Source organism: Neophocaena asiaeorientalis, unplaced genomic scaffold (genome assembly GCF_003031525.2).
Source record: "Neophocaena asiaeorientalis asiaeorientalis breed wild unplaced genomic scaffold, Neophocaena_asiaeorientalis_V1.1 scaffold120, whole genome shotgun sequence".
NCBI classification, from domain to species: Eukaryota; Metazoa; Chordata; class Mammalia; order Artiodactyla; family Phocoenidae; genus Neophocaena; species Neophocaena asiaeorientalis.
Genome location: NW_020185322.1, coordinates 1,423,212 through 1,440,829, shown reverse-complemented (window position 1 = coordinate 1,440,829; position 17,618 = coordinate 1,423,212). Strand labels below are relative to the sequence as shown.

Genomic DNA, 17,618 nt, shown 5'->3' with positions numbered 1-17,618 from the left:
CCTGCATCCCCTGCATCGGCAGGCGGACTCTCAACCACTGCGCCACCAGGGAAGCCCCTGGGGTCCCTTTTTAAGGGCACTAATTCCACTTATGGAGGGCTCCACCCTCATGAGCTAATCACCTTCCAAAGGCCCCACCTCCAAATACCATCACATTGGGGATTAGGTTCCAATACATGAATTTTGGGAGCAGGACTGTCCCACAGACTGCAGGATGCTTAGCATCCTGACTCTGCTAATTAAAAGCCAGTAGCATCCTGTATTAGTTATCAATTGCTGCAAAACAAATTATTCCCAACTTAGCATCCTAAAACAATAACCATTTATTATCTCGCAGTTTCTGTAGGTCAAGAATCTGGGAGCAGCTTAGCTGGATGGTCCAGGCTCAGGGTCTCTCACGAGCCTGCCGTCAAGGTATGAGCTGGGGCTGCAGTCCTCTGAGACCTGACTGGGTCTGGAGGGCTGGCTTCTAACTTCACGCATCTGGCTGGTTTGCAGAAGGCTTCAGTTCCTCATCACGTGGCCTCTCCCCAGGGCTGCTCACAGCAGGGCTTTCCACAGAGCAAATGGTGAGAGAGAGACAGACAGAGAAAAGGAGAGGGAGAAGGAGAGAGAGAGAGAGACAGAGAAAAGGAGGGGGAGAGGGAGAGAGAGAGAAACAGAGAGAAAGGGAGGGGGAGGTGTGGGAGAAGGAGCCCAGGACGGAAGGTGCCTTTTCTAACCTTATCTCGAATGGCTGGCCCTCACTTTTGAAGCCTTCTATGGGTCACACAGACCAACCTTGATGCAATATTGGGGAGGAGGGGTCTACAGCGGTGGGAACTGCAGAATTAGGGGTCATTGGGGACCCTCTGGGAAGATGGCTACCATATATCTATCACTACTGTGAGAGCAGAAGCATCTCACACATCCCCTCAACCTCCCTCCCCTCCCCCAGTTAAGCACAATCACCCCATTTGATGGTGAGGAAACTGAGGCGAGAGAGAGGGGGTGACTTGCGGATACTGTAGAGCTCATTAGCAGAGCTCATTAGCACCACCTCTACACCACACTGCCTCTCACTAAATGCATTGGCAGATAATCTTTGGAAATCATTTGTGTTTTAGCTGTACTTCTCAGTTAAAAAAAAAGAAATTATGATAATAATCATGTATTTAAGTTAACAGCAGATTTTTCCCCCCTTGATTTCAGTATTTCTTCATCCTGAATAAAGTAAGCTTCCAATTTAAAACTCCTCTCCAATTTTTCTCAAGTGTGGTTAAGACTCAGCCTGGTGCTATAGTTTTTAATATTTTCCAAACAGGAACTAAATACTTTTTTTGTATGCCAAAGAACTGCTAATCTTGCAAAGAGCTCTTTAACTGGGGTGGGAGAAGCTGGGAAGATGTGAACAGTGAAGATATGTCCAGGGTTTCAGAGCCATTTCTCATTTAATCCTCCTAATAATCCAGGAGGTGAGCATTATTTTTCCTCATCTGCCAGCAGAAGAAACTCATGCTCAAAAAGATCAGGCAATAGCTAAGTGACAGCCAGGACGGAACCAGGTCTGCTTGAACTTAACCTCTGCTCCTGCAGTGATTAGGACTGAATTCTTCCTACTAACAACAGCAATGAAAAAGAACAGAAATTAGTTCTTTAAGAAAGACTAAAAGGAGAAGCTCCGAAGAAAACCAAAAGAATTATCATCCTCAAAGATGAAGGAAATAATCACTTTAACCCCCAGGAATGGACTGTGTACCAAAGCCTTTCCCCAGATTGATAATGAAATTTACAAAAAGATGTGATGAGTAAGTGACACTGGGTTTTTGGACAGTTGGGGGACAGATGCACTAACCTGACACAAACACAGCAAGACATCACACTGTAAACATTTAGAACCAGCAATAACCTGGATACAGACTCTAAATAGTCCTAAGAGCCAACGCCTGCCCTTAGCTTGGTAGGTCCAGACCTATCAGACCTCTGAGCCTTACTTACCTAATCTACCAGCATTTTAAGTTCCACATTTATCCTAACCCTGCTAAGTGTCAAAAACTGATAATAACTACTATTACTGAACACCAACTGTGGATCAGGCAGTTTTAGGCATTTTAGCTACATGACCTCATTTAATCATCTCTACAGATGAGAAAACCAAGTGATTGAGTAACTTACCAATGTCAAAGCTGGTAAGACCATCACCAGATTCAGAGTTGTCTAACTCCCACTCCCATGCTTCTGGTACACTGACTCCCATAAAGGCTTTGACGTGGAAAGGTTGGTGTGAACATTCTTTTGACAGTATTAACACCTTATTTTGAGCAATGGTGAATTAGTATCTCTCTCCTTTCTCCCCCCTCCCTTGCTTCCCTCCACCACCCAATTTTAGTTGATTATATATTCTTTAGTTCTTTTCTTTATATGGTGAAGTATTTGTAGGCCATCGGAAGCCATGCTATAGAGATGAAAGTATTGTAGTAGTTTGATTGGGGAAAAATGGTGGGAGAATTAAGTCATCAAAATACACACGGTGGTGTAAGCATACAGAACTCAAAAGAGTGTGTCCCAGAGCTCAGCTCCATGCTCACATTGTAAGTGATTTAGAGTAAGAAGTCCATGATGAAAACACACACCAGCTTACAACAGATCATTAGTGGGGACAGTGAACAATCTGTGAATAAACTGTGTTAACTGGTATTTTTGCCATCATATATGAGATGCACCATTAGACGGTCTCTTCTAAATAATGGATAGGGGATATAAAATAAATTCTGTCCACAAGGAAAAATATCACCAGAGATCATGACAATTACTCAAATGATGGGAAATACGCTCAAAATCAAAATAACCAAACCAGCAAGTGAAATCTCAACCACATAAATAGATGTTCTACTATTAACGTCAATAGCAGTGATTTTATTTCAGCAAAACAGTACCATGTGTCATACTGAATGTCAATTTCTGTTTTTATGAGTTTTGTAGTCTTGTTAGTACTTAATATGTTTTGATTTTATAATTGTAGAAGAGCTATAAACATAGGTTTATAGCTGGTTTTAAATATTTAAATGTATGTATTATCAAAAATCTTTCTGTTATGAATGACAAAACCCCAAATCGACCTGACTGTGTTCATTCTTCATATCCGGGCTGTAATCAGTGTCTTGGTCTAAGATTTTATAGCCATCTCATTTTATAGCCATCTCTCCTACCTCACAATGAAATATAGGCATTACCCAAGATTCTGTCCTCTGTCCTCTTTTCTTTCATTTGGGGGGATTCATCCACTCATGCAGCTATGATTGTGAAATGACATCCCTAATCTCTACATTACCATCCATCATCTCTTCAAACCCACACTTCTGACTGCCCAGTGGCAGTCTATTTCCTGTTTAATGTAACACTAAGAGATTCTCCCTGTCTGTCCCTCTCCCTGTCTCTGCCTCTCCTTTTCTCTCCTTTTTTTTTTAAAGTAAGATTTTTTTTTTTTTTTTTCTGTACGCGGGCCCCTCACTGTTGTGGCCTCTCCCGTTGCGGAGCACAGGCTCCAGACGCACAGGCTCAGCAGCCATGGCTCAGGGGCCCAGCCGCTCCGCGGCATGTGGGATCTTCCCGAACCGGGGCATGAACCCGTGTCCCCTGCATCGGCAGGCGGACCCTCAACTACTGCGCCACCAGGGAAGCCCTAAAGTAAGATATTTTAACTATAATCAATTAAAACCATTGTCTCTTTCCTCTTGGATTTTCTCTCCATCCTCCTTCCCCTTGCACAGATACCCCTGGAATGGCTATGGCATTTTGGATTCTAGCCAAAGGGAAGTTGAGTTAGGGATGCATTTTATTGGGTTTGGTGGGATATATCCATGTGGTTCACAGTCACTTGGGTGTACGCTTGTTGCTAGCCACCCTGGTGCAGGAATGGCTTTCAGGAATATTCCTTACTGTCCATTAGGCTGATTCACCTAGAAAGCACGTCATGATGTGACACGTGTCCTACTGCACTCAGTCCTGAAAGGATACTGGTAGTGAAAGAAAAACAAGTTTGAAATATGCAATCTGTTCTCAATGAACCCCAGTCAGAAAAGAAGTCCTCTGCTTCTGACTCCTGAATAGTTAGGAGGACTCAGTAACGCAGCAGAGACCCTTCTAGATGCACCGCTTCTTTTTTTCTTTTTTTGGTGGGAATCGTATAAAATAGAAAGATCATAAATTCTGTACATATAGGACACAAACTGTAATAGAACTACAAACAGCAAGTACATCTGTAACAGCTCATATGTGAAAAAAAGCTATCTATATTTCCAGAATTAAAATCTATAAAATAAAATGAGATAATCTACAAAATAAGATAATAAGAAAATCTATGAAGACTGTTTTGCCTCGTACAAGATCTTATTTGATCTCTGTTGCATAAGTAAGAGGGTATATTCTCCCCAATTTTCAAATAAGACCCAAAGAAGTTGTCCGGCCTGAACTGGCACTAGACTTCCTGCTTTCTCACGACACAGAAGAAACCTCAGCCCTTGACTAGCTGGTCTACCAGTCCGGTCCTGGCTCTTGTTAGCCCGCACTGGGAACAGGTGCCCATCTCACACCACTGTCTGCTGTCAGCTCTGCTCTGCTCACCATAACTATGCTGGGCACACAGATTGGCAGACACGTGAATGATGCTGAAGTGCCAGGTGGCATGTCTGCTGCTTCAGGGGTCCTGCCAACCAACCTAGAGAGGCTTTCTGCCCTTGATGTGCTACTGTGTTCCTCCTTGAGAGATGACTTTAGCTAGGAAAACTTTTTCCCCCAAGTTTTTATTTTAAAAATATCTCTCCTATAGCAAAGTGAAAGAATAGTATAAGAATAGCTGTATACTCATCACCCAGATTCAAACAGTCGTTAACATTTTGTCACCTTTGCCCTCTCTCTCCCTCTTCCCCCTCCCACTCCCCCTTCCTCTTTCCCTTTCCCTTTCTCTCTCCCTTTTGTTTGCAAATAAGTTGCAGACACTGGGGCATTAAGTCTTTTGCATGTATCTTCTAAAAATAAAGACATTCTCCTCCATAACCAACACCATCATCACACTCAAGAAATTTCACATTGATACAATAGTATTATCTACAGTCCAAAATCCCAATTTCCAGAGTTGTCCCCTAAATGTCTCCCATAGCTCTTTTTCAATCTAGGACAATCAATGGTCATACAGTTCACTTGGTTCTCATGACTCTTTACCCTCCTTTTATCTACAACAGCTCTCCCTGACTTTTTTATTTCATGACATTTTTTCTTAAGGGCTTAGGCCAGTTGCCTTGTAGAATGTCCCACAGTCCACGTTTGTTTGTTTCTTCGTGCTTAGATTCAGGTTAAACATTTTGAGCAAAATACTACCCATGTACTTTTCATTGCATCACGTTGAGAGATGCATGATAACATTGTCTCATTATCGCTCATGCGAAGCTGATCACTCGGGTAAGATAGTTTCTGTCAGATCTCTCTATCACAGAGGCATCTTTTCCCATTTGTAATTAATAAGTCATCTATCGGGTGATAAGGGGAGACTTTATGAATTGTGTGAATATCTTGTTTCCCAACAATCTTTAACCCAATGTTTTAGTATCATTATTACATTGGTGGTGGTAAAAATGGTAAATTTTCTAATTATATTATTCTGTCTACATTTATTGGCTGGCATTCCTCATAAAGTTTTCCCTTCTGTGCAAGGGAGTATAGTGATACTCATTTTCTGTATCACTATAAATTCATGGTGCTTTTTTTTAATAAATTTCTTTCTTTCTTTCTTTCTTTCATTTATTTGGCTTTGTTGGGTCGTTGCTGCACGTGGGCTTTCTCTCGTTGCGGTAAGCGGGAGCTACTCTTCCTTGCAGTGCGCGGGCTTCTCATTGTGGTGGCTTCTCTTGTTGTGGAGCATGGGCTCTAGAGTGCAGGCTTCAGTAGTTGTGGCACATGGGCTTAGTTGCTCCGTGGCATGTGGGATCTTCCCGAACCGCGTCTTGAACCGGTGTCCCCTGCATTGGCAGGTGGATTCTTAACCACTGCGCCACCAGGGAAGTCTCAATCGGTTCTTTTTCAATTCTGTGTTTTATAATCCATTCTTATTACTATTCTTTTTTTGTGTGTGCTCAAATTGTCCCAAAATTCACCAGCAAGAGCCCCTTCAAGCTGGCTCTTCTGAACTTTTAACACATCTTCCATTAATAGGGCCGGCTTCATGGGCCTGTGACCCTGCTCTTACAAAGCCTTCTATGTGGTTCTCTCTTGACATTCTTAGTAGTTTTTCAACAAGAGGCCCTGCATTTTCATTTTGTACTGGGCCCTGCAAATTATGTAGCTGGTCCCACCCATTGATTTCTGGCACAAGAAGACATTCCAAACACATTATAGCTTCCCTGTCCCTGATTCATAGTCAGACAATTTATTCAAGGAGGCTTGTTCCTTTTAGAGGGAAATGGTATTTAGAAACCAAGATCTGAGTACTACTGTGTCTATTGGTCCTGGGGTGTCACTGCTTCAAGGCACGTTCAATGGTGAGAACTGCGTGTAACAACTCCATCCAAACCTCTGCACCAAGAGACAACTAAACTCTAGCACGGCTTCAAACAGCATAAGGCCATGTCCGTAGGATGACCCCAGCCCCTCCCTTCAACACCTGCCTGGAAAACTCAACAGTGCCAGGAGAATTTACTGTTTGTTCCAGCCAACACCTGAGGACAGGCCCCTCACCAGCCTTTCTTAGTGCATTCACTAAAAATTGCCTACAGTTGTGAATCTTTACTCTGTCCCTTTGAGATGTGTATGTATCTCCTACAACCCAAGAGTGTCATCTTCAAGGTCCTAAAAGCCATTCCTTTGAAATGTAATCATCAAGAAGTATAGGTACGTCTGTTTCCTAATCTCTGTGGGGTGAAGAATTCTCACTTCCGTGATTGCCAGCTAACAGACACAGCTGACCTAATCACATCTACACTGACTGACCCAGGGTAATCACTTACTTGAGCCCTGCTCTGTCCCGCTCCTGACTCCTTCCTTCTCCCGTTAAAACACCCAGTCACTCTGTGCAAATCAGAACAGAGCTCAGTTCTCTTCCCTGCTGTCACTAGTTACTGAATAAAATATGTTTTCACAGCTTTAACTAATGTCCCACTTTGTCTTTAACAGTGGATAGAACTGGAACATCATGAATTCATTCTGATACCCCGCTTCCCATTGCAGGATCATATCACCATTCCATATTTACCTCCATTCTATATTACCTCCCCCCTGCTACAGTGAGGGCCTTAGGTCACCCACACACAATTAATATATTGACTCATTTGCTGTATCCTACAACATACACAAGAGAGGTTCGCACGATGACCCTAATATTAGTCTCAATTACTAGCCTAATTCATAAGCCTCCTGCCGATTTTTTCCCCTTAGAATATATCCCACTAGTCAAAAGCACAGGGTTTAAAAGCTACATGTAGGGCTTCCCTGGTGGTGCAGTGGTTGAGAGTCCGCCTGACGATGCAGGGGACACAGGTTCGTGCCACGGTCCGGGAGGATCCCACGTGCCGCGGAGCGGCTGGGCCCGTGAGCCATGGCCGCTGAGCCTGCGCGTCCGGAGCCTGTGCTCCGCAACGGGAGAGGCCATAGCGGTGAGAGACCCGCGCGTACAGCAAAAAAAAAAAAAAACTACATGTAGTTCTTATCTCTGTGTTGTTATGCCATCAATTTGCTAACCACATACATTCCTTTGTTTCTGTTTGCATTCAACTTCAAGGTTTCTTTTTTTTAACTTCTATTAGATTTAATGTAATTTTTTAATACTTAAAACCTTTACATGATTCAGAATTCAAAACTGCCTAAAAGGAACACTCAGAGAAGTGAAAACTATCACTCTCATCCGTATTCCTTCCACTCCATTCACACCTACACCCTATAGGTAATCATTTTCATTTATTTCTGGTTTACCTTTTCTGTGATTCTTGTGAAAACAAGCATGCATGCACACACACACATTCTCATCCCCCTGCAACCTTTTTTTACACAAATGGTAATGTGCTTTATATATTCTTTTCCACATTGCTTTTTTCACTTAATAATATAGCTTGGAAATCCTCACACATCAGTTCGTAGTGATTCAGTCGTTCTTTTTTATGGCTGTATAATATTCCATGACTTGACTGCTCCTTGATGGATTCAACCAGTCTCTTATGGACAAGAACTTTGGTTGTGCTTTCAATGTTTTGCTATTATAAGAAATTCCACAATCAATAACCTTTTTCATATGTTGTTTTTCATTTTGGGGGTTGTTTCTTCAGAATAAATTAATCTAAGCTGAATTGCTGGATCAAAGAGAATGCAGCCCTGCTGACACCCTGATTTCAATTCGGTGAGATCCATTGATGTTGGTTTATTAAATATTGCTAAGTCCTCCTCCTTAGTCGTTAAGCTGCTTTGAACTCTTGCCAGCAATGCCTGAAAGTACCTCTTTCAGCTGTGGAAATGCTGACATAGAGAAGCTTATCTGTTGCAGGTGCCTGAGAGTGGAGGGTTTATTCTGTGGGTATTGTCATTACCAGAAAGCTGGTCTTTTAAACCTTCCCACCACAAGTCTGCTGTGTTTGTGTGTCCAACAAGATTGAAGTGAAAGCTCATGCCAGCAACAAGGAGGCTACAAAGAAGAGCAAAACCTTTTCATGACGGATTGGACATTAAACCACCTGTATGGAGAACCCTAAAAACAGACTGTGGGGGCTCAGAAGTGGGCACAGCACTGGTCTCTCAAAGGAGACCAAGGAAGCCACAAAGTGAGAATCCAGACACTCCACTGATCAAGGGATCAGGATGAGAGCAGCTACACAAGAACCAAGATTAAAAGAACCATACAGCTACTACAGCACTGAAAGCAAGTATAAAGGACAAGTCCTACTTTAGCTAGTGTGTTTTCACCTAGTGTGAGGAAGTTAAGGAGTTTAATCAAAGCTCTTATCAGTAAAATTCATAGCTATAGATTTACATACAGTATTTACGGTAATTATATGCAGCTTCACATTTTCAATCCAAAATTTAGCTACCTATACGCCACACCCATAAAACCCAAGTGTATTAGTTTCCTATTGCTGCTGTAACAAATTACCACAAACACAGTGGCTCAAATATACTATCTTAAGTTCTGGAGGTCAGGTTGTTGGAAGGGCTTTTCCAGCTGCCAGAGGCTGCCACTTCCCTGGCTTGTGGCTTCCTTCTATCTTCAAAGCCAGTGATGGCCAATCAATTCCTTCTCACATCATGTCACTCTGACACTGACTCCTCTGCCTCCCTCTTCCCCAGTTAAGATCTCATGATTACACTGGCCCCACCCAGGATAAGCTTCTTATTTCAAAGTCAGCTGATTAGCAACCTTAATTCTATCTGCAAACAATTCCCATTTCCATGACCTAACATATTCATGGGCTCTGGGGATTGGGAGGCAGACATTTTTGGGGCCCATTATTCTGCCTTCCATGCCAAGTATAACTGGTCTTCCCTGTTCCTAATTCTGGTCCAACTTAGTGTCACATTCAAAATTCTACAAAAGCCTTGAAAATAAAGTGATCTTTACTAAAGGTCCCTTGAAACACTGAAAGGGGAGTTTTAGGTCTTCACACAGTAAATCCCCTTTGGACCTCTCTTCTTCCTAAGGTTTCTTCCCAGTGTCTCTCACTGGAACTGTCAAATCTCTCTACTTTCTCTTCATTTTCTCTCTCTGGCTCTTCCTCTCTCCTTTCAGACTGTTTTCCCCTCTGAGTATCTCCCATACCCTTTCTCTTTTAGAGGAACTCAGCCCACTCGTGTTGCTAGCTTCTCATCTTGCCTCCCCTTTCACCCCACACTTAACTCCTTGCAGAAGGTGGTAGGCTGGATATACTGTTTGCTCCTCTAGGTCCAGTCTCTATCCTTGCCCCCCATGCTCTGTGCCTGGGAAGGCCAGTCTTACCCTCTGGCTCCTGGTTGGGTTGGGTAGTGTAAAGCACAGGAAGAAGATTGGGGGGTGGGGGATGAGGGAAGTGGGGGTCTCTTCTCCCTTCTCCCCAAGTCTTCAGCTCCTGACTGGTGGCCCTGTCTCCAGCTACAATAGTCTCTCCAGGTTCTGGTAATCATTACCCCCATTGTCCTTCAGGCCTTGGAGTGGTAACAGCCCCCAGTGGTTGTTAGCTCTGTTGGGGAGGGGGGTGCTTCACCACACCTTGTTGGTTTCCTTAAACCCACACCCTTATAAATAGCTCCTTTATTAAATTTTGCTCAGTATCCATGTCCATATCCAAAACCATGTCAGGGGACCCTGACAACATAGTGGGAATGGGGCATCAACAATACTTAGAATTAAACACACACACACACACACACACTTCTGACACATGCTACAACATGGATGAACCTTGAAAACATTATGCTAAGTGAAATAAGCCAGACATGAAAAGACAAATATTATATGATTTCACTATATGAGGTTCTTAGCATAGTCAAATGCATAGAGACAGACAGTAGAATGGTGTTGCCAGAGGCTGGGGGAAAGAGAAGTATGGAGTTTTGTTTAATGGGCACAGAGTTTCCACTCAGAAAGATGGAAAAGTTCTGGAGATGGATGGTGGTGATAGTTGAACAACGATATGAAGGTACTTAATGCTACTGAACCTACATGTAAAAATGGTTAAGATGGTAACTTTCATGTCATGTGTTTTTTTTAACCACCATTTTAAAAAAAGAAACAGAAAACTTTTAAAGTTCACATACACAATAGGGACCTCAGCTTGAGTTCAGACTGTAACCATGTCCTGTGGTGGGATATACCTAGGCAAATCTCGGAAAATGTTGGGGTGGCCTGAGAGAAGTTCATTTGCAAGAGGGCTGGGAACTCACTGTAAAGGAAGAAAGACCCAGGCAGCAGGAAGCTGACCCAGAAACACAGTCTGGCTCAGCACAGGGGAAAAGCAATTTTCCAATTCAGGGAGTGTCCCCTGCAATACACCCTCACTTTTAGCGTCTTCATAGCCCTTCCTGCAGTTATAGCTAAGACATGTTTAATGCCTGTTGCTTCCACTCACTCAAAGCTGCATGAGTACACCTGTCTTAGTTCATGCGGGCTGCTGTAACAGACCACCATAAACTGGGGGTCTTATAAACAACAGACATTTATTTCTCACAGTTCTGGAGGCTGGGAAATCCAAGATCAAGGCATTTGCAGATTCACACACTCCCTGACATCAGACTATACTATAAAGCTACAGTAATAAAAACAATATGGTGCTGGCACAAACACAGACACATAGATCAGGGTGACAGAGTAGAGAGGCCAGAAATAAACTCACACACTTATGGTCAATTAATCTACAACAAAGGAAGCAAGAATATACAATGGAGAAAAGATAGTCTCTTCAATAAGTGGTGCTGGGAAAACTGGACAGCTACATCTAAAAGAATAAATTAGATCATGTTATAACACCATATACAAAAATAAACTCAGAGTGGATAAAAGACATAAGTGTAAGGCCAGATACTATCAAACTCCTAGAGGAAAACATAGGCAGAACACTCTTTGACATAAATCAAGGCAATGTTTTTTTGGATCTATCTCCTAAAGGAAATAAAAGCAAAAATAAACAAATGGGACCTAATTAGACTTTAAAGTTTCTGCACAGCAAAGGAAACCGTCAACAAAATGAAAAGACAACCTATTGAGTGGGAGAAAATATTTGCAAATGATATGATCAATAAGGAATTAATACCAACATCTATAAACAGCTCATGCAACTCAACATCAAAAAAACAAAAAACTTGATTAAAAAATGGGCAGAAGAACTGAACAGATATTTTTCCAAACAGGAAATACAGATGGCCAACAGACACATGAAAAGATGCTCAACATCTCTAATCATCAGGGAAATGCAAATCAAAACCACAAGATATTACCTCACACCTGTCAGGATGGCTATCATCAAAAAGAACACAAATAACAAATGTTGGCGAGGATGTGGAGAAAAGGGAACCCTTGTACTATGTTGGTGGGAATGTAAATTGGAGCAGCCACTGTGGAAAACAGTATGGAAGTTTCTCAAAAAACTAAAAATAGAACTACCATCTGACCCAGAAATGCCAATCCTGGGTATCTATCCAAAAAACACAAAAACTCTAATTCAAAAAGATACATGCACCCCAATGTTCATAGCAGCATTATTTACAATTGCCAGGCAACCTAAGTGTCCATAAACAAATGAATGGATAAAGAAGATGTGGTATACATACAATAGAACACTACTCAGCCATAAAAGAAGAATGAAGTTTTGCCATTTGCAGTGACATGAATGGACTTGAAGGATATTATGCTAAGTGAAATGAGTCAGACAGAGAAAGACAAATGCTGTATGATATCACTTACATGTGGAATCTAAAAAATACAACAAACTAGTGAATATAACATAAAAGAAGCAGACTCACAGATAGAGAGCAAATTAGTGGTTACCGGTGGGGAGGGGGTGAGGGATTGGAAGGTACAAACTATTGGGTGTAAGGAAGGCACAAGGATGTGTTGTACAACGTGGGGAATGTAACCAATATTTTGTAATAACTGTAAACGGAAAGTAACCTTTAAAACTGTATAAAAAATTTTTTTTAATTTAAAGGCACATGCAGATTCAGTGGCAAGTAAGGACCCACTTTCTTCTTCAAAGACAGTTGTCTTCTCGCTTCATAGACAGTTGTCCTCACATGGTGGAAGGGGTGAGGGAGCTTTCTGGGGTCCCTTTGATAAGGGCACTAATCCTATCATGAGGGCTCCACCCTCATGACCTCATCACCTCCCAGAGACCCCACCACCACACCGAGGGTGAGCACATTCAGTTCATAACCAGGACCATGATTATTTTATTCATGGCTCTGTCCCCAGCACCCAGCTTACTACGCTGGCAGTAGTACTAATACCTGTTAGTTCCCTACTTGAGTGAGGGACTGAATTCGGAATACTGTGTGGTGGTGGTTAGCACATCTGTTCCTGCCCAGCTCTGGGGATGCATGTCTGGGTCCTGGGGTCACAGAAGATTATAAATAGAATAACTGTCTCTGTGAACTCTGTAAAGCTCCAGGGGCATAAGCAGCACCACTTGGGCCCTTTAGAGAACATGGCAGATGGATGAAGGCTGTCTGGGATGGTCTTGAGTCTCAGAATTTCAGAGTGCACAGCAGCGTATCACCCGACAGTGGAACATGGTAAATCATACCCTGACTTCTCTGCTTTCTTTCCAACCCAACCTCAAAATATCCTAATGCCAGCCATTCCAGAGCTTTAAAATGATCTTTCTCTTTTTGTGCATTAATGTTTTGGAGCCACATGAATCAAGTTCGTGATATTTACATTTAATGGATTTTGTAACTATTAATATAATTTTTGAGATATTTTTGCAAGGGGAGAGCTTTCCCGTCCTGCCCCTATATTCCTTTCTTAGCTTACGGTTCCTGTTAACTCCTTGACTTTAAACGTGGCCAGCTGTCGCTGTGTATGAGAACAGCCTTCCTGCTGGAGGCTGCAGGAAGCTTTCCAACCTCTGCCAGGAGAATGAAGGAAATTCAAGACACCATTTCCTTGATTCCCTCTACCCACACCTACCAAAATGTACTCCCTGCTCCTGTGCTGCTGGCTCTCACGTGGTCTTGTTATGACATCAGACTTCAATGATAATTAGTCTCCAAGCTCTTGTCTATCAGTATCCTGGGCCGTTTTTATCTCCTCCTTTAAAAAGCCAACTCAACCTATCTATTGATCTTTCTCATTTGAGCCCAACCAAATTCCCAAGAAAGAAATCATTTCCCTCCTTCTTGACCAAGACTGGAACTGAAATTCCCAGGTATGGGTACAACCTCATGGGCACACAATTCCAAGCGGGGGAATACTGCTCCTCTGAACAAAAAGACTAGAGGGAAAAAGGGAGAAAGGGACAAGAGGAGGGAGTTTGGGAGCATTGAGATGTACATGGAAAGGATTTTCTAGACTGGACCCCTCCTGAATTCTGGAGGGTTTGTCGTATCTTCTGCCAGGGTTATTTGATGGTCCTTAATATAATTTCAGCACTATTTCTGGCAAAAGCTCCACACTGTATTTCAATAATCTATCACTTTGCATTCTTTTCCTCGCAACGCATGTTCATATCGTCACATCTGACTCTTGCCCCAGCCTTGTCCATGCCACATGGACACACAAAATCTCTGGGTATCAGCAATAAAGAAGAACAAGGAATTGACACATGCTATGACATGGATGAACCTTGGAAACACTGGGCTGAGTGCAAGAAGCCAGTCACAAAGGACAATACTCTATGGTGATTCTATTTATACGGCATGTCCAGAATAGGCAAATTCATAGAGACAGAAAATAGAATACTGGTTGCCAGGGGCTGGGTGGGGAGGGGGGTGGGGAGTGACTGCTGGTGGGTGCAGGGTTTCTTTGGGGGAGTGATGGAAATGATCTGCAGTGGCTTGCGGTGTTGTATGCGCAATTCTGTGACTATGCTAAAAACCACTGAGTTGTACGTTTTAAGTGGGCGAATTGTAAGATGTGTGAATTGTATCTCAATAAAGCTGTTATCAAAACACAACCCACAGTGAGGAGAAAGGAGGAAGAAGAAGAAGTCAGTGTAGGAGGAAGTGAACTGTGAGGCTGAGAGAAATCAGAGGGGGATCAAGAGGGTTTTTAGAGGCATCCCTGGTGGTGCAGTGGTTAAGAATCTGCCTGCCAATACAGGGGACACGGGTTCAAGCCCTGGTCCGGGAAGATCCCACATGCCACGGAGCCACTAAGCCCATGCGCCACAACTAGTGAGCCTGTGCTCTAGAGCCCGCGAGCCACAGCTACTGAGCCCCCGTGCCACAACTACTGAAGCCTGAGCACGTAGAGCCCATGCTCCGCAACAAGAGAAGCCACTACAATGAGAAGGCCACGCACCGCAACGAAGAGTAGCCCCCTGCTCGCCGCAACTAGAGAAAGCCAGTGCGTAGCAACAAAAAGCCAACGCAGCCAAAAAAAACAAAAAACTATAAAAAAAAAAAAAAAAGAGAGGGTTTTTAGGAGGAAGAAAAAAGTATGTTCTTATAAAAATAGAGCTTTTCACCCAATTCCTGAGAAGTGTGCTGTCTCTAAAGTGTGTTCCGGAAACTGCAGAAGGCAAAAACAATGAAAAAATGCCTGGATCAAGTGGGAAACAAACAGAGGGCCAGGCTGACCGCAGATGAGACACAGCAAAGCTGAGAGTCAGAACATCAGGAAGCAGAGTGGACAAGACAGCCCAGAGCAGAGAAACAGGAAAAGAATTTTGAAATGAAAATTAAGTTGAATGAGACAAGAGAGCCCACTTTCTGTCTTCTGGCCTCTTTTTTCTCTTTTTCATCCCCTCTACTACGCACACACCTCTCCCTCTTGCTCTCCTTCTCTCTCTCCTTCTCTGCCAGTTGGATTTCCTATCCCAGCTCTGTTCACAACAGGCTCAAGCAGGGCCCTGCCCCTTCCCATCCCTCAAAGGGGTCCTTCCCAGCAAACCCTGTGCCTGGCTCTGATGGACAAGCCCAGGAAGTTGCAGGCCTCGGGGACACACACAGGGGTGTGAGCAGGGGGATGGCACGAGCTTCCACCAACATCCAACTTCTGGGCAGCAGTGTCCCTGGTCCTCACCAGAAGGTTATTCATGGATGGAGCCAGGTAGAAACCATCTTCACACAGTAGCTGGGAAAGTCCCTTGATGCCAGGCCAACTGGGAGCTGGCGAAAGCAGACAGAGTTTTGGGGCTGGTCCCTTCTACTTCCTCTCTCACCAAACATCTGGCCCAGGCACTAGACCATGAGGCAGGAAGTCCAGAGCTCTTGTTTTTAGCCGTGACATGCAGTCTGGGGGCAAGTCCTTTCAACACGGGGGTTACTTTCTATTCTGCATCCACGTAGCAACTTTTGCTTCTTAGTAGCTCTGGGTGGCAGACAGTGGCAGACAGCATCCTAGCTGCTGTTAGGGCTCCCATCTCACTACTCTGAAACTTGTACAGGGAAACCGACCGTCTCCCTATCACAAAGTGAGTCACTGGGTCCAGCCAGGATTAGAAGGCCTCAGTCCCCAGACCTAAGTCTTACCAAAGAGGCCCAGGACAATCTTTGGGGTGGTATTCCGATAATGCCTCGTGAGGAAGAACTTAAAGCTATAAGAGATAGTATAATAGTCTACTCACATGTTTTTTAAAATGTTATTACACCTGTCTTATTGTAAGAGATCTGAAGCTTAGAAACGTCAAGTTGGCTAAACTAAAACAGACAACAAAAAATAAAAATCGGTAGCTTTTTCTGATTCCAATCCTATATACCTCTTTTAATTTATCTAGTCTTCAAATAAAATGATACACCCACATCCCTCCCCAACAAGCAAGTTACAGTTAAAATTTAAATTGGGTAAGTTTAAACACTTCTTTAAATTGTAGAAATGTTCTATTTAAAAATGAAAAATCGGACATAAAGCAAGGTGCCCTGGCTGCATAAAGACTCAAGAGCGTCTGGGGCAGGGCACGGCAATGGGGAAACACTCTTTGCCCTTCGTGTTTTATTTGGTTTGGGACAAGCCTCCAAAGCAGAACTGCAATAACTCGAGGCCAAGAATGGGATGATCTCACTCACGTTTGTTCAGATCTGCGTATGGCAGCTCATTTGGGGACCTGGCTTTGTAAATATGCTTTATATTTCCAGAATTATGCATCAAATCAGACCCTCTAGGGAATCACACATATGCAAATTAGAAGTTCAACCCCTGGAAAGTTTTAAAAAATAATCACCACCATTCTAACCCCACTCCGCCCACTTTCCACCTAGTTCAAGAGATAAGTCCAAGAAAGTCTAAGAAATACATAATTAAAGAAATGATTTCCTGTAGTGTTCTACCACCAGGAAGCATTTATTAAGTACCTAATTGCTTGTGTTTCTGGGCTAAGCACTGTACAGAAGGAATTGCATAGAACTGCTCTCTTGTTTTCAAGATCTTACCTTCTAAGGTAGACAGCATTCACCTGGACAAACAGGTAGGACAAAATGACAGCAGGTGGGAACTTGAAACCATACCGGTGGCTGCCAACCGAAGCATTCATCCGGTCCCTGTCAGTGCATTGCTTGGGTGGGGAGCCAGGACATGGCAGTGAGTAGCTGTTGAGTTTCCCAGGGACCTTAGGTTCAATTGCAGACACCGCCCACACCTCTTGGAAGAGGCCAAGTCCTCCTGGTAATCAGAGAAGGCTGCAGGAGGGAAGAAGTTGGGGGTAAACAGCCGGGCTGGAGGAGGAGGGGCAGAGGGCAAGCAGCGAGGGTGTGGCCAGCCGAGAACAGTGAAGCAGAGACAGCTCTTCTGAGGGGACAGGCGAAGGGAGCACAACAGAACAGCAGCCGCTGGCAGCCCCACCCCTGCCTTCGGGTCCAAGGCGTTTCTCACGACTTTCACTGGGCTCAGAAACCTCAGGTGGATTCTAGAATGCTTGTGATTGGTGGGAGTGGGAAAGAAGAGGGTCTAGGTGAGGTTAAAAAGGTAGATTGGGGCTTCCCTGGTGGTGCAGTGGTTGAGAGTCCGCCTGCCCATGCAGGGGATGCGGGTTCGTGCCCCG

General features: G+C 43.6%; 1 protein-coding gene across 2 annotated transcripts in view; it reads right to left on the bottom strand.

Moving 5' to 3' along the window:
* USP6NL (USP6 N-terminal like) overlaps positions 1–17,153 on the bottom strand; it is a 188,810-nt gene extending 171,657 nt beyond the window's left edge. The window contains exon 1 of one of the 2 annotated variants that reach the window (XM_024734173.1): positions 17,011–17,153. The gene's annotated coding sequence lies outside the window, so the exon portion shown is untranslated. The remainder of the gene's footprint in view (positions 1–17,010) is intronic. The other variant, XM_024734174.1, reaches the window with a different exon arrangement.
* Positions 17,154–17,618: the final 465 nt, after the last annotated feature.